The sequence below is a fragment of the Dasypus novemcinctus genome, chromosome 20 (assembly GCF_030445035.2).
Source record: "Dasypus novemcinctus isolate mDasNov1 chromosome 20, mDasNov1.1.hap2, whole genome shotgun sequence".
NCBI lineage: Eukaryota > Metazoa > Chordata > Mammalia > Cingulata > Dasypodidae > Dasypus > Dasypus novemcinctus.
Window position 1 is genome coordinate 27,714,752 of NC_080692.1, and position 21,196 is coordinate 27,735,947.

The following is a 21,196-nucleotide window of genomic DNA, read 5'->3' on the forward strand; positions in this document are numbered from 1 at the left end:
TGCAGGAGACCCTGCTTTGTTTTGTTGACACAGAAAACAATTTTTAAAAATAGAAACAAAAGTATAAAACAAAAACAAAATAATTGCCAAGCCTCTGTCCTTGCTAATATGATGAAGAAAGATGCTATCAGATTTCCATTCCCCACAAAAATTTGAATAACAAATGAGAACTGGAATAAATATTTTCTCAAAGATCAAAAAAACAAAGGATTACAGTAATAGTTCAAGCACAGAATCTATAAAATGACAACTTAAAAATTGTAGAGTATAGAAATATGAACTTTTGTGCATTTTTGGTAGTTATTTAAAATGGTGCGGTCACTGTGGAAAACATTTGGGTGGTTCCTCAGAAAATTAAGTATACAGTTATAATGTACTCAACAATCCAATGTCTATGCAAATATTCAAAAGAGATGAAAGCATGGACTCAAAGAGATATTTGCTCACTGGTGTTCATGAAAGCATTATTCACTTTGGAAATTTTAAGAAAAATGTATAAAATATTTTACAAACTTATTTTTCTTTATTTTAATGTAGGTTTAGATTACTTAAATGTAACACTATCCTCCCCATCCCACACTTTCCATTAACAACATCTTTCATTAGAGTTGTACATTTGTCACAATTGATGAACACATATTAAAACATCGATACTAACCATGGTCTATAGTTTACATTATGGCTAACAATTTGCATTGCATAAGTTTGCAGATTTTGACAAAATGTATAATAGCATGTATTCCTCATTGAAATAGCAGGTAGCGCTATTTTAAAATCCCAAAAATGTCCCATTTAACACTTACTCTTCCCTTCAGAACACTTGATGACTACTGTCTTTTTATCAGTGTTACACAATTTTTATTCCCAGAAAATAGGTCTACTTCAGTCCATAGTTACATTCCCACCTTATTTTTATTCATTTTGCAGTCTTGAATATTTTGTGATGGTAAGGGCCACTCTCCTTCAGATAGAGATGGGGCTTAGATCCCATAGGAAAGATGGGTGGAACTGTTATTCTTATATTTGTAGATACTCTCTCTTTTTTGGCATGGAAATTCTCCATCATCTACTTTCGTTAGATGTCCTTGGTGAGTCCTATGAACTGGAGAGTAGGTGTTGGTCAATCACAAAGTATAAAATACTAGAGACCAGAAAGTTTCATCATGCTGAATCTGTGATGTGGTGTGGTACCCCTTAATTTTGTAATTTTAATATCAAAATAGAAAATAATAATCTTTTCCAAAGTCTGACCTCTCCATTCATTCCTTGGGGTCTTCCAGTCCCCTAAGGGATGGCTATGGACTTGCAGGCAAAAACAATGGCTGTATTTGCCTTACAAAAGAACTGGTTGGTACATTGTGACAGCCATATTTCCCTGTCACTATATATGACTCATTACCCCATACTCTTGGTAACTGGAAAAAGATCAAGGCTAGATACAGAGTAAAGCATAAACCATAGTGGTTCTTTCTATTGGCCACTTTTGTCCAGGTAGTGCTTCAAATGTCACTGAAAAGCACAAAACAATTTTAGCCATTCATACTATGCAAGCCCTATTGACACCAAAAGAGCAATTTCCTTACTAAATAAAGAAATTACCCTACTAGGAAAGGCAGTTTTATAAAATAGGAAGGTTATAGATACTCTTCCTATGGTGCCAGGTGGCACTAAGATCTCACTGTTTAATGCTGTATATATATTCCTGATCACACCCATAATATTTCACAAGCTATAAATGATATATAAGAGAACATAAGCATAGTGACAAACTAGCTACGGACTCCCGATATTGGTTTAATCACCTTTCTTGGCCCTGGTGACACATTCTTTTTATATCTTCTTACTTTTGGTGGAGGACTCCTATCCTTCCATTGCCTGTACACTGTTGCTGTGGAATGTGGATGCAATGCTTGTCCTATGGTCAATGTAGACTGGTGCTTGGGGGTGGATTGTGATTACCCAGGAGCTGGGCTACCTGTGAGCCCTCAGCATGTATCCACTTGCATGACTTAGACATATGTTAAAGGTTAACAACCCTCCCCAGAGGGGAAAGGATGTATACACTGTATAATATCATAAACCATAATCTCCTCAAAGTGGTAAGACTTTATTCCTGCAATAACATCACCACACCCCATAAGTGCATGTCAGGGTACTGAAGCCAAAACTCTATCCTCATACACTATGGAATGCCTTTGTTCTGAACCACTCATATAACCCCTCATTTCTCCATCTCTTTGAGGAGTACTACATTCTCTGGACCACCACCACCACTGACTCTCTCCTGTCCTTAAGGCAAAATAAAGTTTATTTAAAACTCATTGTTAGATAAATTCTTTGGTCTTGTGGCAACCTCAAACTATGTCCTGAAAGCATAATCATGTGCGGTCAGTGAATTACATGCCTTTCCTGGCTTCTGTCAAGTTGGGGACTTCATTCTTGGGATTTTATCTCTAAGAATGACAGCTGGTGATAATGCTAAATATATGGTCAATATACAGACACATGTTCATGCCTTTTTTTAAAACCCACAATTGAGGATTGCTTTTCTTTGTATTAATGACTTAGGGCATTATATTGACATATGCATGGGTGTGTCAGAATTGTTTTTCTGAGTATTTTCCTGAATCACATATGTTATTTGGGGCAGGAATACTAGATACTCTGAAATTTAAGGAGCCATGTTCCATTTCCTTGATTCCCAGACGGTTCTTTCTCACACAAGGCTACACATGAAAAGCCAAACCAGGCAAATTATGATGTTTTAGGCACAAAACTGACCAATATTTTTCAACATAGGATATCCTCTTTGATAATCACATGTTTCTTTTGTGGGATCTTATGCTGATATAAATCAAATTCCAAAAATTCTGTCTTTTTCCTTAGCATTTTAAGTCCATCAGTAAGCATTACCAACATCTCCAGGTCATGGTTTTTTATTATGAAGAAGTGAAAAGGATCCTAACATATTATTCAGTATCTCTGTGAAAGCCCTAGAGAGATCTATGTTTTTGCTTCCAGTAGAGTCCTCCAGTTCCTAATTATAATTGTAGGGCTGAGAAGGGAGACAAGCTGATGGCTGTGATAGGAGGAAAAGTTTCAAATGAATATCAACCTAGAATTCCAGAATCCTCTGTCTCTACCATTCCCCTCAGGTAAATAAAGAGCTCTGGCTCTGAGGTTAAACTTCTTAATATATTAATGAGTGTCAAACAAAATTCATTGTAAAATTCTTGTAAAGATGTGTGATTTCTAATTTTTTGCTTAATCTTTTTCTTTTAAATGCAACTAATTAATAATAAGAAATTGTCTTTTTATAATATAATTTCCTGTTTGAAAATTTTAAAAATAGAGAAAGGCAGTCTAGGTATAGATAATGATAATTTATGATCTCACCATTCAGAGAACATATCTGCTAATTTTTATGGGTTTTAGCACCCACACTCTCTTTCTATATAATTATAGATTATGATAAATATATTGTAGAAATGTACAGTTTATCTTGTTCTTGTTTTTTACAGTTTGTGATATCATTAACATCTTGCTCTCATGATCAATTATTGTGATTTAAAGTCACTTTAAATGCCAACCAATATTATGTCTACATATGTATTTTCCTGATTTCTTATAGTCAGTCATTTAGGTTGTCTGAATTTTTCCCTATTATATAGATTGTTTCAGTTTATATTTTGTTAAAAAAGTACACTTATCTGAGATAATTTCCTATATATATATATTACCAGCAGTGGATTCTCTGGATTAAGAGCTTTCATGTTTCTGAGGCTTAATACGGCATTGCAAAATGCCATTTAGAATTGTATCAGATTTTTCTGTCAGTTTTTGGTAGTGCATGTCTATTAGTCAGGGTTCTCTAGGGAAAAATCAATAGAGTATGTCTGTAAATTGTATGAGATTTTATAAAATTCTCTCATGTGATTGTGGGGATGCAAAATCCACTTTCTGCAGGCAGGTTGCAAACCAAGGACTCAGATGAAAGTGCAATGAAGGTCCTTTTTGAATTCCTAGGAAACATTGGCTATTTAAAGACAAACGGGGAAATTCTCTCTGGAAGCTGAAATCACTTGCCCTTTTAAGGCATTCAACTGATTGGGTAAAACTTAACTCATTGCTGAAGGCAATCTCCCTGGTTGACCTTGGATGTAATCAGCCATCTATGCAGTAAACTCTCTGATGGCTAAAGTCCATAAATGTCCTTGTCAATTAACCCAGTGCTTGCTTGACCAAACAACTTGGCACAATTACTTAGCCTAGCTGACACATTAGCCTAATCATCACAGCACAGAAATCTGTTTATTTCCTCCTTGCCATTATGGATGCCTAATATTTTTAAAAACTTTGCCAACTGGATTGGGATATTACGGTTTGTTTGTTTTTTTCATAGTTATGTTGCATTTCCTTATGTTAACAAGCCACATTTATTTTCTTTTGTGTATTTTAATATTACATTTTGAATATGTGGTAGCAGGTAGATAATTTTATCCTTTTCATATTGATTATTAATGTCATCCTCTTTGCCCTTGTCCCATAAACCAACACAAAAACTTTTAAAGAAAGAAATCTTACCTGCCACAATTTTATTAATTTTTTGGTTTGGGAAATTTTTGAACAAATACATAACTAGCTGCACAAGCTTAAAGAAGCTGTATGTACCCAAGGCTAGCATTCAACAAATATTAAAATTTATTAATCTTTTTTCATTTTTAATTATTGCTCACTTGAAGATATCTATTAAATGTTGATTATTTTTCACATCTCTCATTCTAATTCAGTTTGTTTTGTGCCATCTGCATAAATTTGTATGAACACTCATCTATCCTTTTCTTATGCTTATAGTCTATTGGTTTTGCTTTTTGCTTTTTTTTTCTGAAAATTTAAAACTCTAGGTACCCACTTATATAATCAAGCATATATGAACATTATTTCCAAAGATAATTTTTCTGTAGCTGATATATTTGAGAGGCTTAATAACTAGGGAAATTTAAATTAACATTTGACATTCAGTTTGCTAAATGGACATAGATGTTGGATTAAGATCTAGGTGGGTTTTTTAAGTGTGACTGTCATTCATGTATACGTGGCTGAATGACATATTTCAAAAAATTCATACTCGTGATACAGGTCTGAACTCAGGGCTTCTCATGCATTAAGAGGTTTAGGAGATAAGGAAGAATCAGTAAAGACTGATTATAGGTATCATATACTCAAAATTAATTTAGGGAACATAACCTAGATAAAAATAAGGATAGTGTTTCTCAGAGGACAGTGTTATATAGCAATGTTAGATTAGGTAAGGCAAGATTTGATAATTGGTCATATGATTTAGCAGCTTATAACTAATTAATTGCCTAGTTTTAAAAAATAGTCAAGAGAGATGGGGATAAAATACTGATGTAGTAGTTTCAAAAGGGAATGTCACAAGAAGTATTGGCATAACATGTACATATGTAGTGTAAGCAGTGTAAATTAAGTACATAAACTGTAAGTAATGCAATTATGATGAATGTTATGCAAAGTACTGCAATTTCTTAGTAAAGTTATTTATTGATTTTATATCATTTCTTCCACAGCACATGCAAGAGGTAAGATTCACTATGTGGTTCATGACAAACCATCAATTTTCTATGTAAGCAGTAATTTGTCTTCTCTTCAGATCAACTATGGTCCATTTGATCACAGTCTCAGGAAGAAAGTTCAGTCCAGTCTTTACCAATTTCCCATGACCTCTATAGCTCTGGATCAAGGGATTATTCAACTCCTGCTGCATTTTGGTTGGGTCTGGGTTGGCCTTGATGTTCCAGATGACATCAAAGAGAAAAGCTCCATCAGGGACATGATAGAGGAAATGGTTAAAAATGGACTCTAGGGAAGTGGACTTGGTTCAATGGATAGGGTGTCCACCTACCACATGGGAGGTCTGCAGTCAAACCCCAGGCCTCCTTGGCCCATGTAGAGCTGGCCCATGCGCAGTGTGGATGAGTGCAAGGAGGCCCCTGCCTCGCAGGGGTGTCCCCCACATAGAGAAACCCCATGCACAAGAAGTGTGTCCTGTAAGGAGAGCCACACAGCACTAAAGAAAGTACAGCCTTCCCAAGAATGGCACCACACACACGGAGAGCTGACATAACAAGATGAAACAACAAAAGGAGACATGGGTTCCCGGTGCAGCTGATAAAGATAGAAGCAGTCACAGAAAAACACACAGCAAATGGACACAGAGAGCAGAAAACTGGGCAGAGGGGAGGAGGGGAGGGGAGAGAAATAAATAAATAAATAAATCTTTAGGGGAAAAAAATGAACTCTATGTTTTCTTTTCAAAGAGGATTCCAGGGTTTCCTGCTAAGAATACAGTTTACAGGATTTTCTTCAAAGAAAGATTCATAGGTATAAATGTCATTGCTACAGTTGACAATACCTATTCCACTATAAGATTTCTATACAAAATCTACTCCAAAGTTCCACTGGTAATGTGGGGATCACAACATCTAACTGAGATATAACCATAGGGGCCTTTGGAAAAAGTTCAACTTATTCCTATTTTGGAGGAGGATTAGCCTTTTCCCATCACCTAGATGAGATTCCTGTTTTCAAAGATTTTCCTCAAAGTGTTCTGACTGCAAAATATCCTCAGGATAAAATTTGTTGCCATCCAGGCTTTTTGCCTTTGATCTAATAAGGAGTTCACTTCTGGTTAGAATTGTAAAGACCAAGAAAGACCAGATTTAGTAGTCTTCAGAATCTCCCTCCTGTGCCAACTTCTTTAAGTAAGGTTCAGCCCAACCCAAACATCTTAAGAGAAATCTATGGCCACATGCAGGGAAGTCACTGAACTCTGATGAACATGATTTCAATCTTCACAATAGATTGTAAGGAATCTTTGAAAAGTTCTGTTCCTGAGACATGTCTTGAAGAAACTCAATTTCTGTACCCTCCACTTCTTCCTTGCTCTTCCTTTGGAGTAGGGCTTTGCCCTGAAAGGGCAGAGCTCAGATATTTAGAGGGGATTAACTAAGAGCACATACCAAGGGCACTCCGCAGCCTGCCCTTTCTGAATCTGAATCCTCCCTCTTCCACTTACAAGGGATTTCATATCCTATCTGTTCTTCAGTGTCCTCATTTCCCATCCTAGAACCAGAATACAGGGATATATGGAATTCTCTGACAGATAAAAATAACTAAATGCTGATATCCACGTATAACTTGGTAACTTGTCATTCTTTCACTCACATGTATATAGTGGGAATGTTTTCTTTTCTGAGTCTTTGGAGCTACTCAGAAAGACTCCGGCACTCAGGAGACATGTCTCTAGTCCTCACTGTCCTATGGATACAGGTTCTTCTCCTGAGCCTTGCCCCATCAGGTAGAGATACAAGGCCTCTGTTTTCCATAGTGACTTCAAATTGGCTCATTCCCAGGACACTAAAGCTTTGGCCCACACTAGGCTCCTTGTGGTTTGGGTGGTGGGGAATCAGGAAGAGTATCTTTTCTTGGAGAGTTTCAAACCTCTCAGCCAGTTAAAACCCTTAACTATTTCCAATAGTGCAGCTCTTACATGTTACCAGGAAATGCTCACTTGTGCATAGATACACACATTCATACCTGCCACAGCTGTGTACATAGAGTTGTTCTTAATATTTCTTTATTATCTTCTGATGTCTTCACATCTTTATAATAAGAACCTTTTGTAACTCTTGGAGGTAAAACAAATGAAAGTATGGAGGCCATTTCAAAGACTTGTTTCCCAGAATTTTTAACTCCAATTAGTCCACTCCCAACCTCCAGCAGTTCATCAATTCCAATTTCACTTTCCTACTAGTTCCTGGTTCTGGTGTCTTTTGCTCATTGCAAGCTTGATTTTCTGTATTTCTGAGAGGTGGACTCAAATCTCTGTTGGGTCTAAGATGAGTTGTTTATTTTCAGTACGTTCAGCTTTTTCTTGGTTTTAATTATAGAAAGGATGACTTCCAAGTACTTTTTAGGCTGCAATGGATACCTAAAGTCCACCATTAACTTCTCCACTCTATTTTGTAGTTTTTGTTCCCTTTATGTATTTATTTTTTAATAAAAGTCTGTGTTTGTTTTCTTTATATTTTATTTGCACATATTATATGGAAGTATTTTTCATTTTTTGTCTTTAATATTTTTTAATGTTACATTAAAAAAATATGAGGTCCCCATATATCCTCCATTCCCCTCACACTACTCCTCCCCCCATAACAACAACCTCCTCCATCATCATGAGACATTCATTGCACTTGGTGACTACATCTCAGAGCACCGCAGTACCTCAAGGTGAATGGTCCACAAAATAGTCCAAACTTTCCCACAGTCCACCCAGTGGGCCATGGGAGGACATACAATGTCCAGTAACTGTCCAAACAGCACCACTCAGGACAACTCAAACCCACAAAAATGCTCCCATGTCTCATCTCTTCTTCCCACTCCCTATGATCAGCAGCAACCATGTCCACTTTCTCCACACTAATGCCACATTTTCTTTGATTACTAATCACAATAGTTCATGAATAGAATATCAGTAAGTCCACTCTAATCCATACTCTATTCCTCCATCCTGTGAACCTTGGAATGGTTGTGTCCACTCCACATCTATATCAAGAAGGGGCTTAGATTACACATGGATGTTGGATGCAATTCTCCTGCTTTCAGTTGTAGGCACTCTTGGCTCCCTGGTGTGGTGGTTGACCTTCAACTCCATGTTAGATGAGTGAGGTAAGTCCAATAAATCAGAGTGTAGGAGTTGCAAGTCTGTTGAGTCTCAGGGCCTGGCTATCCCATGGTCAGTCCAGAGATTCAGGTCCCCTGGGTATACATTAAACCCCAGCACCAACTACAGTTCTGATAAAAGTAACAGGAGAGGCTTGTGGACAAAGATTACATCTGAGTCCAGCTCCATCACACAGAAACACAAACTCCAAAGTAGGACCAACTGAGATGGCACTGAACCCCATATGCCATGACAGTAGAAACTGTGTGTCTCTGTAGCCCTCAGAAGAACCAATACCTGGGGTTGTATCTACTTTACCTGTCTCTGGGACTCTGTTCAGGTGTGCATAAGGACAACCCCTCTGATCATCTCCTGGCTCTTTTTGAAGACTCATAGTCATATAAATTAACTTATCCTTTCCATTTCCCTTTTATTCAGGTCAAAAAGGATTTTTAACTCCAGGTATTATATGTAGACTGAGATATTCTGCTGGTTGAGTTGACCCTTTTATTCAAGGTCATTTTCTAGTTACATCATCAGCTAGTACTTGGTAGTAATCCCCCTGCACCAAGGAGGTGCTTCCCCGGGAGTCATGTCCCACTCTGGGGGGAAAGCAACACTTTTACATGCTGAGTTTGGATTAAAGACTGGTCACATTTGAGCAACACGGAGGCTCTCAGGAGGGAACTCTTAGGCACTCTGCAGCTCTAGGCCTTGTTCTTATTTCAGATGCACAGGTTTACAAGCATAGTCATTAGTGTCAAGGGCTCATATTTGGATCTTCCTTCTTATTTGTTCTTTGCTGTTGCACTTGGGGGATTGTTGCTGTTCCTTTAGGAACTGTGATAGAGCTCCCCTGGCTAGGAACTCTGCAGGAGTGCTCTCTGTCAGTTGTCATTTTTAATTGTAACCCAATTGAATATATCCAAACATTTTTATGTACCCTGGTTATATGCCCTGTAGAACTCCATGCCAACCATGTGTCCCCTGTCAATAACATCCCACACCAGTATTCCTCCCCTGCCATTGTTGATCCTCTCTGTGATCCAAAACTTCTTGAAAAGTGAAGCCCAATATATTGCCAGGTTCCATTAATAGTAAAATGGAATATAACGATGAGTTTAAAGGTTACATATAGAATACATATTAATTTAGAAAAATTAGGGAAAAAATAAATTGGGGTATCAAAAAATTAAAAAATGCAAAAGCTTTGTTTTTTATGTTTTTCCTTCCATCACTGCGATAATTGTTGTCCTGTATGCAAATTGGCAAGGCAAGTTCTTCCGTCTTTTCCTCAGTGTCTACATCCTTTCTTTGTCTTTTCCCCCTAATTATTAAGCTTATCTTCACAAAAGTTTTAGATCAGAGTAATTCATATATACAGTATACAGTACTCCCACATATCCAACATAAAACCCTTTTCCCCTGCACAGCAATAATCTTTTTACATGTTCATACTATATTTACTGAAACTGATGTACAGATATTGAGACAATAGCTTTCAAACAAGGCCACATTTGGGTTTACATAGTGGTTTATATTTTAGACTATCAATTTTCTAAATTAATAGTAATCTTATGTTTTACATTATGATTTACATTTTAGCCTATCAGCCCCTAAACATTTTTGGTGTAATTTCACATGTCTTATATCCATCCTTGTGTAATCTTTTGGAACATTTCTATTGCCCACACAGTTACATTGATTCCATCTATTCAAACCGTCTTTCCTCCTTCCCTCAGGGCCCATAGTGACAGTCAATCTTCATTGCTTGAAGGGCCATGTTCAGAGATACTTGCAGCAATGCTGAGGGCTTGACATGCTCAACTGCCCTAATGCATTGGGAGCCACCATTTGTCTCGAGAGACACAATTCCTTTTATTTGTGAACATCAGTCCTCCCCAGAATGTGGGTATACCTTCACTCTCATTATACGTGTCTCCACCCAATGGTAAAATCCACTATGACAAAATGAGCACTCACACACTCCCTAGAAGCCTGTCCTGCATCGGATTATCCCCATTAAGTTTCTTAAACAGGTAACCTTCCTTATTATATTTTTGAAAAAGTTTTCTCAGCATTATACTCTCAACTAAACATCTGACAATCTCCTAAGTTCATATGTTTCCCCACCATGCCCCCAATTTCTTGGGCAATATTACCCATTCTCCCATCCCTAGCCCCCCTCAAGCCTGCAAAGCCCCACCCAAAGGTTACCCTATTTTATCCCTTCCTTGTACAAATACTTACCTCCAGCTTATCATAGATTTCACCCAGGTAGGTGTCAGCTTATATCCTTCCTCTACTCCTCAATTTCCTTTAAGCCTATCATCCAGTCTCTAGCTCTCTGAGGCAGCTTGGTTTACTTATTTCATATCATCGAAGCCATGTAGTATTTGTCCTTCAATGCCTAGGTTGCTTCACTCAACATAAGGTTCTCAAGATTCACCCATATTATCACATGAGTTTGAAGTGTATTCGTTCTTAAAGCTGAGTAGTATTCCATTTTATGCATATACCACATTTTATTTATCCATTCATCTGTTGATGGCATTTGGGTTGATTCCAACTTTTGGCAATAGTAAACAATGCTGTTATGAACATTGGTGTGCATATATTTGTTTGTGTCCTTGTTTTCAGTTCTACTGGGTAAATACCCAGCAGTGGAATTGCTGGGTCATATGGCAAATCTATAGATGTTTTTTAGAAATTGCCAAACTGTCCTCCAGAATGGCTGAATCCTTCTGCATTCCCACCAGCAGTGGATGAGTGTTCCCATTTCTCCACATCCTCTCCAGCATTTTAATCTTCTGTTTTTTTCATAGATGCCAATCTTATGGGAGTAACATGGTATCTCATTGTAGTTTTTATTTGCATTTCCCTAATAGCTAGAGATTTGGAGGATTTTTTTCATGTGCTTTTAGCCATTTGTATTTCTTCTTTGGAGAAGTGTCTGTTTAAATCATTTTCCCATTTTTAAAATGGGTTGCTTGTATTTTTATTTTCATGATATATGCGTTCTCTGTACATGCAGGTTATAAGTCTTCTATCAGATGTATGGTTACCAAATATTTTTTTCCCATTGTGTAGGCTCTTTTTGCTCTTTCTTGACAATCTCCTTTGAGGTGTAGAAGGCTTTAATTTTGAGGAAGTCCCATTTATCTATTTGTTCTTTTGAAGTTTGTGCTTTTGGTGTGAAGTTCATGAAGTCATTTCCTATTACAAGGTCCTGTAAATGCTTCCCTACATGGCTTTCCAAAGTCTTTATGGTCTTCATTCTTATATTTAGTCTTGATCTACCTTGAGTTGATTTTTGTATAAGGTGTGAGTTGGTAATCCTTTCATTCTTTTACATTTGGATATCCAGTTCTCCAGGCACCATTTGTTGAATAGGCCATTCTCTCCCAGTTGAGAGGGTTTGGTGGCTTTATCGAATATTATATGACTATATATATGAGGATCTATATCAGAACTCTCAATTTGGTTCCTTTGATCTGTGTGTCTTTCCTTGTGCCAATACCTTGCTGTTTTTACTACTGTAGCTTTGTAGTATGTTTTGAAGTCAGGTAGTGTGATTCTTCCAATGTGTTTCTTTTAATTTATTCTTCAATATGTCTTTGGCTATTTGAGACCTCTTCCTTTTCAAATAAATTTCATAGCTAGTTTTTCTAGTTCATTAAGGAATGCTGTGGTGATTTTTATTGGAATTGCATTGAATGTGTAGATCAGTTTTGGTAAGATAGACACCTTAATGATATTTAGTCTTCCTATCCATGAACAGGGAATATTCTTCCATTTATTTAGGTCTTCTTTGATTTCCTTGAACAGTGTTGTGTAGTTCTCTGTGTATAAGTTTTTTACACCTTTACTTAAATTTATTCCTAGGTATTTAATTTTTTTATTGACTATTGTAAATTGTATTTGTTTCTTGGTTTCCTCCCGAGCTTGCTCATTATTAGTGTACAGAAATGCTGCTGATTTTTGTGCATTGATCTGATAACCTGTGACTTTGCTAAACTCATTTATGTGTTCTAGAAGCTTTCTTGTAGACTTCTCAGGATTTTCTATGTGTAGGATCATGTCAACTGCAAATAATGAAATTTTGACTTCTTCCTTTCCAATTTGAATGCTTTTTATATCTGGTTCTTTCTTCAGTGCATGAGCAAGTACTTTTAAGACAATATTAAATAGAAGAGGTGATAGTGGGCATCTTTATCTTTTTCCTGATCTTAGAGGGAAAGATTTTAGGATTTCACCATTGTAAATGATGTTGGCTGTGGGTTTTTCATATATAATCTTTATCATGTTCATAAAATTTCCTTGTATTCCGATCTTTTGCAGTGTGTTTATCAAGAAAGGGTGCTTTATTTTGTCAAATGCTTTTTATGCATCTATAGATATAATCATGTGTTTTTTATTCCTTTAATCTGTTTATATGGTATATTACATTAATTGATTTTCTTATGGTGAACCATCCTTGCATACCCGGAATGAATCCCACTTGGTCATGGGGTATAATTCGTTAAATGTGTTTTGAATACCATTAGCAAGTATTTTGTTGAGGATTTTTGTGTATAGCTTCATTAGAGAAATTGGTCTGTAATTTTCATTTCTTGTGGTGTCTTTGTTTGGCTTTGATACTAGAGTAATGTTGGCATCAAAGAATTAGCTAGGCAATGTTCATTCTGTTTCACTTTTTTGTAAGGGTTTCAGCAAGATTGGCATTAGTTCTTTCTGGAATGTTTTGTAGAATTCATCTGTGAAGCCATCTGACCGGGGTTTTTCTTAGTTGGGAGGTTCTTAATGACTGATTCTGTCTCTTTAATTGTGATTGGTTTGTTTAGATTATCAATTTCTTCTTTCATCAATATAGGCTGCTTGTGTGTTTCTAGGAATTTATCCATTTCCTCTGAATTGTCATTTTTGTTGGAATATAGTATTTCAAAGTATCATCTTATGATAGTCTTTATTTCTGTGGGGTCAATGGTGATATCTACTTTCTCATTTCTTATCTTGTGTTTTTTCATCTTCTCTCTTTTTTTTTTCCTTGTTAGTCTAGGTAAGGGTTTGTCAATTTTATTGATCTTATCAAAGAACAAGCTCTTGCTTTTGTTTATCTTTTCAAGTGCTTTCTTATTTTCTACTTCATTTAGTTCTGATCTTATCTTTGTTATTTCTTTCTTCTTCCTGTGGGGTTACTTTGTTGTTTTTTTACTAACTCCTCCAAATGTGCAGTTAGTTCGTTAATTTTTGCTCTTTCTTCTTTCTGATATATGAATTTATGGCTATAAATTTCCCTTTCAGTACAGCTTTTGCTTCATTCCATAAGTTTTGGTACGTTGTGTTATCATTTTCACTAGTATCAAGGTAGTTATTAATTTCTTTTGAGATTTCCTCTTTGACCCACTGTTTTTCTAAGAATGTGCTGTTTAATTTCCATATCTTTGTGTGCAATTTGGGCCTCTGACCCTTGCAGATTTCCAGCTTCACTTCACTGTGGTCAGAGATATTATTTTGTATGATTTTGACCTTTCTGAACTAATTAAGCCTTTCTTTGTGGCCTAGCATATGGTCTATCTTGGAGAATGATCCATGTGCACCTGAGAAAAATGTATATCCTGCTGTATTCGGGTATAATGTTCTGTGTATGTTTATTAGGTCCAGCTCCACCAATATACTGTTCAAAGTTTTTGTTTCTTTATTGATTCTCTTTTAAGATGTTCTGGCCATAGTCGATAGTGGTGCATTAAAGTCCCACACTATAATTATAGAAGCATCTATTCTTTCACTTAGTTTTTCCTGTGTTTGCCTCACGTATTTAGAGGCGCCCTTGTTAGGAGCATAAATATTTATGACTGCTCATTCCTCTTGAAAGATTATCCCTTTCACTAATATTTAGTATCCATCTTTGTCTCTCACAATTGTTTTGCATTTAAAGTCTATTTTGTCTGATATTAATATAGCTACTCCTGCCTTTTTTTGGTTATTGTTTACTTATAAGATTGTTTTCCAGCTATTCACTTTCAATCCCCTTGAATCCCTAGGTCTAAGATGTGTTTCTCGTAGACAGCAAAAAGATGGGTCATATTTCCTTATCCAATCTTCCAGTCTGAATCTTTTGACAGGTGAGTTTAGTCCATTGACATTCCATGTTATTACCTTTGAGGAATTACTTATGTTAGCCATATTTTGTTTGGACTTGTGTTTGTCATATTTTGTTTGTTTTTTGCCTTCTCTTTTTGTCTTTTTTGCTGCTCTTACACTCTCCTCCAACTCTGCCTCTCCTGTTTTTTTCTTTCTTCCTGCAGAACTACCTTTAGTATTTCTTGAAGAGCAGGGTTCTTGTTGGCATACTCTTTTAATTTCTGTTTATTTGTGCATATTTTGAACTCTCCATCATTTTTGAATGCTAGCTTAGCTGGGTAGAGTTTCTTGGTTGGACATTTTTTCTTTTAGTACCTTGGCTATATCATACCACTGCCTTCTTGCCTCCATTGTTTCAGATCAGAAATCAGCACTTAATCTTAAGGAGCCTCCCTTGTATGTGATGGTTCTCTTTTCTCTTGTTGCTTTTAGAATTTTCTCTTTGTCTTAAGCATTGGATACTTTGACAAGTATATGACTTGGAGTTGCACTGTTGGGATTTATGGTGTTTGGGGTGCATTGTGCTTCCTGGACATGTACATCCATCTCCCTCAGTAGATTTGGGAAGTTTTCAGCCATTATTTCCTCCAACTTCCCTTCTGTCCCCTTTCCCTTCTCTTCTCCTTCTGGGATGCCTATAATACATATGTTTGTGTGTTTTGCATTGTCATTCAGGTCCCTAAGTCCCAGCTGGATTTTTTTCTGACTTTTTATCGATCAGTTCTACTATCTGTTTGATTTCAGATATACTGTCTTCCACATCACTAATTCTCTCCTTTGCCTCTTCTAATCTGCTGCTATTTGCTGAGAGTGTCTTTTTGATTTCTTGAACTGTGGTGTCTTTACCATTGTATCTGTTATCTTTTAGCATATGTCTGCAATTTCTTCTGTATTCTTTCCAAGTATTTTCTTCATATTGTTAATCTCTTCCTTTACTTCAATAAGTTGGTCTCTAATATATTTTTGAGAGCTTTAATTACTTGTCTGATGTCCTGCTCCTCTTCCTGGTTTTTAATTTTTCATTGCATTCCACCATGTATTCCTGATTATTGGTTTGGTTTGTAGTTTTTTGTTGCTGTCTGGTCATCATTTTATCTTGATGGGTTTAATCAGTTCCTTAGCTTCTTTGTCTAGTCTTGGGGATTAATTAGTTGTTCGTGCTTAAGTGTTATGTCTTCTCTTTGTCACTTTGTTCCTCTTACTCTATTTTCTTGTTGCTTGCTAAGTTCACTTTGAAGGAAAATATTAGGGCCAGGGAAACCCAAATGAGTAAGAAAAGAAAATATATAAAGTAATATTGGTAATAAAGGTTAACAGAGCAACACTGTGAAATATAGGAGAATGGATATTAGACTCATGTAAATTGTGTAGAGTTATAGCAGTAAGTAGAGTACCTACAAAGGGACAGTCAAATGAATATGGGGAGGAATATAGTTTGAATTAAAAGACCAGTGTTTTCATGAGAGAGGGAAAGAGAATAAAAAGACAATATTATCAAGAGGGAGTAAAAGACAGAAAACAGAACAAAGGTATTAGAAATAAAATTCAGACATATGGTAGCCAAACAAAGGGAGGTGTAATGTAAGAGAAACAGTAGTTGATGGAGGATAGAAAGATGTAGGGGAAATGGGATAGTGTAGGTGGCTAAAATCAATACACACAGAAAAGAGGAAATGGAGGATGAGGAAACACAGCAAAGTGAAGCACTCCCTGCAGCACCTATTATATAAATAAAATAAAATAAAAAAGATGAAAAAGGAAAAAAAGAGAGAAAAAGGGGGTGCAAAAAGAGGGGGAAACAAGCAAGAAAAAAAAGAGAAAAAAAGTAAATAAATGACAAAGGACCTTGGGTGATAAAATGAGAGAAAAGACCAGCAGACAATGCAATAGTAGCAACCACACACACACAAAAAAAAAAGAACCAACGTTTCAAGCTAGGAGTCCTCTTTGCAGTTAAATAATACTGTTAATGATCTGACACCCCCCCTTCCTCCCTTCCTCACTTATCTCCCTCCCAGGGCAGCAGGACACCTGCTTGAGAGTTCTGGTAGGAGACAATGACTCTTTATTTCCAGCATGTGAGCACCTGCACCTCACCAGAAACCCTAAATATGCTATTGGAAACTTGGGTAGCACGTCTTACAGTCCCTCCCCTTTAGGTGTGCTAGGGGAGGTGTAATTGATTTTCTGAGTCCACCTTCTCCCAGACCAAGTTTCCTACCCCAGGACGTTTAGGTAAATTGGGCTTTCTCAGCAGATTCACCTCTCCTTTCTTCCCAGACTCTCCCCAAGTCTGCTGGTACTCTCCTCCAAGCTCAAGGAGAAAAAAAAAATGGAGGGCTAGGGTAATCATGGACCTCAGAAGGACCTTAAGGCATGGTGGATTAAGGAATGGAAAGTCCGTGATTTTGCAGACTCAACGTATGTGAGTCTCTGGAGCATGGGCTACCAGGGTTTAGGGGATACAGACCTGGGAACCACACATCCAGTAAACACTGGGTTTGGGAACACCACAGCACAACAAAGTTTTCAGGGATCGCCATGGCCAGGTACCAGCCCTAGGGGAAGGGCCCCACCCTCAACTTCTGACCTCCATGTCAAAAACCCAAAATTCCACCACTCACAAGAATCTCTCCTGTCACTGTCTCATCAAATCGATGTCCAGACACATCCTGCCCTGCAAACACCCAAAACAGCCCACTCAGATTTTGGGAACACTGCAGCACAACAAAGTTTTCAGAGATTGCCATAGCCGGGTCACCAGCCCTAGGTGGAAGGGTCCCACGAACAACTTCTGACCTCCGTGTCATAAACCCAAAATTCCACCTCTTGCAAGAATCTCTTCTGTCACTGTCTCACCAAATCGATGTCCAGACACTGCCTGCCCTGCAAGCTCCTGAAACTGCCCACTGCAGCAGGACTCTGACCCTACTCAGCTGCTTCTTTGCAGGAGAGATTATGAGGTGCACTCACTCACATGCCTTCTTGCCCCATCTCCCCTAAAGTCTTTAAATGCTTTTTTAACAGTATTTGTCCTTTTGTATCTGGCTTGTTTCATTCAATATAATATCCTTCAGGTTCATCCAGGTTGTCTTGTTTTATGACATCATGTCTTCTTAGAGCTGCATAATATTCCATCATAATATTATGCACTACAGGTTTTTTATTCATTAAACGGTTGTTAGACACCTGAGTTGTTTCCAACTTTTGGCAATTGTGTATATGTTGCAATGTACATTGGTATGCAGGTGTCCATGTCACTGCTCTCAATTTTTCTGGGTATTTACCTAGTAGTGGTATGTCATGTGGCATATCTATACTCCACTTCTTACAAACTGCCAAAAGTGCCAAACAGTGGCTGAACAATTTTTCATTTCCACCCAGCAGTGAATGAGTGTCCCTATCCCTACACATACTGTCCCAACACTTTTACCACTTTGTCTTTTTAAGTATGGCCATTCTACTAGGTGAAATTGATGGCTCACTGTAGCTTTGATTTGCATTTCCCTAATTGATAATGATGCTAAATATTTTTCAGGTGTTTTATTGCCATTTATATTTCTTCTCTTGGACAGTTGTATTTTCAACTGCTTTGCCCATTTTTAAACTAGGTCAATTGTCTTTTAATTGTTGAGTAGTAGCATTTATTTTTGTATATCATGAATATCAAGCCTTTGTTTGACATGTGATTTCCAAATATTTTCTCCCATTGAGTAAGCTGCCTTTTCACCTTTTTGGCAAATTCCTGTGAGGTGCAAAATTATTTAATTTTGAGTAGGACCCATTTATCTATTTTTTCTTTTGTTGCTTGTGTTTCTTTGTGTAAGGTCCAAGAACCTCCCAAATACCACAAGATGTCTAAGATGTTTCCTTATGTGTTGTTCTAGTAGGTTAATGGTTCTGGCTTTTATATTTAGGTCTTTGATCCATTTTGAGCTGATTCTTGTTTAGAGAGTGTGATGGGGTCCTCTTTCTTTCTTTTGGTTATTAATATCCCATTCTCCCAGCACCATTTTCAAAAAGAGCGTTTTGTCCTGTTAACATGGATTTCATAGGTTTGTCAAAAACCATTGGTTCAGAGAGGTGGGGGTTTTTTCTGGCCTGAAAATTTGAATCCACTGATCAAAGTATCTATCTTTATGCCAATACCATGTTATCTTTACCACTGTAGCTTTATAATATCTTTCAAGTTCAGGCAGCAAAATTCCTTCCACATTGCTCCCTTTTTCAGAATGCTTTTGGATATATAGGGGCATTCTCTCTTCCAAATGAGTTTGGTAGTTACCATTTTTCATCTTATAAAGTAGGCATTTGGAATTTTGATTGGTATTCTGCCAATCTTGGGTAGAATTGATGTATTTTCTACATTTAGTCTTCTAATCTATGAACATGGAATATCTTTCCATTTGTTAGATTTTCATTGATTTCTTTTAGCATAATTTTATAGTTTTCTATATATAGATCCTGTACATCTTTGGGTAAATTGATTATTATATACCTGAGTCTTTTTGTTGCTATTGTAAATGGAATTGGATTGGTGTCAGCTGTAAATTCATCCTTTTCATTTCTGATTTTATTTATTTGCATTATCTCACTTTTTTTTCCTTTGTTTTTCTAGCTGGTGTTTGTCAAATTTATTGATATTCTCAAAGAACCAATTTAAGAGTTTCTTGATTTTCTCTATTGAGACCATGGCCATGGGAGCTGCTGAGGGCAGGGAGAAGGAAGAAGAGGTGTGATATCGGGACACTTTTGGGACCTGGAGTTGTCTCTCTCAGGATTGCCTTCCCTGTATTCCCTAAGATTGATAAGTTATGTTCTTGTTTACTTTCTTTTTTTTCTCTCTTCTTTATTTTCTTTTAAATATTACATTTAAAAAAATGAGGTCCCTATATACCTCCACCCCCCTACCCCACTCATCCCACATCAACCACCTCTTCCATCATCGTGGCACATTCACCGCACCTGGTGAATACATTTTGGAGCACTGCTGCACCACATGGATAGTGGTCTACATTGTAGTCTACACTCTCCTCCATTCCACCCAGTGGGCCATGGCAGGACACAAAATGTCCAGCATCTGTCCCTGCAGCACCACCTAGGACAACTTCAAGTCCTGAAAATACCCCCACATCATATCTCTTCTTCCCTCTCTCTACCATCAGCAGCTACTGTGGCTACTTTCTCTACATTAATATTACAATTTCTTCACTTACTAATCACAATAGTTGTCCAGCAGAACACCAGTAAGTCTACTCTAATCTATACTCTATTCCTCCATCCTGTGGAGCCTGGAATGGTTAAGTCATCTCAATTTATTTACTGATTTCACTTATAATTTCTTTTTTTGACCTACTGATTATTTGGAAGAGTTTTCATCTCCACACATTTGTGAATTTACATTTTCCTGTCTATTGTTGATTTCCAATTTTATTCCATTATGATCTGAGACTATGCTTTGTATAATTTCAATATTTTGATATTTACTGAGACTTACGTTGTAGCCAAACATAGTGGCCAATGCTGAAGAATGATCCATGAGCTCTTGAGAAGAATGTATAACCTACTGATTAGGGATGCAATGTTACATAATATATGTTAGGAATAGCACATTTATCATATTTTTCAAGTTTTCTATTTCCATTTTGATCTTCTATCTAGATTTCCTTTTTAATGATGTCAGTGATGTGTTGAGGTATCCAGCTATTATTGGGATGTCTATTTATAGCTTCAGTTTTGTTTTGTTTTTCTTAGTTTGCACATGTCAAGATTTTTTAAAAAAGTATTTTGTTGTCTTTTTTAAAATGATACATAGATCACACAAAATATTACATTACAAAATATAAGAGGTTCCCATATCCCCCCCCCCCACCCCCCGCTCCTCCCATATCAACAACCTCTTTCATCAGTGTGGCAAATTCACTGCATTTGATGAATACATTTTGAAGCACTTCTACACCACATGGATTAGTTTATATTGTAGTCTACACTCTCACTCAATCCATTCAGTGGGTTCTGGCAAGATTTATAATGTCCTGCATCTGTCCTTGAAATGTCATTCAGGACAACTCCAAGTCCCAAAAATGCCCCAAATCACACCTCTTCTTCCCTCTCCCTGCCCTCAGCAACTCCCATGGCCACTGTCTCCACATCAATAATACAATTTCTTCAATTGTTGGAGTCACAATAGTTCTATAGTAGAATATCAGTAAGTCCACTCTAAACCATATTTTATTCCTCCAACCTGTAGGCACTGAGATGGCAATGTCCATTCCACCTTGAAATTAAGAGGAGACTTAGATCCCACGT

General features: G+C 37.0%; 1 pseudogene; it reads right to left on the reverse strand.

The window, feature by feature from the left end:
- The window catches only part of LOC131274725 (vomeronasal type-2 receptor 26-like), a 144,747-nt pseudogene extending 127,050 nt beyond the window's left edge, over positions 1-17,697 (reverse strand).
- Positions 17,698-21,196: the final 3,499 nt, after the last annotated feature.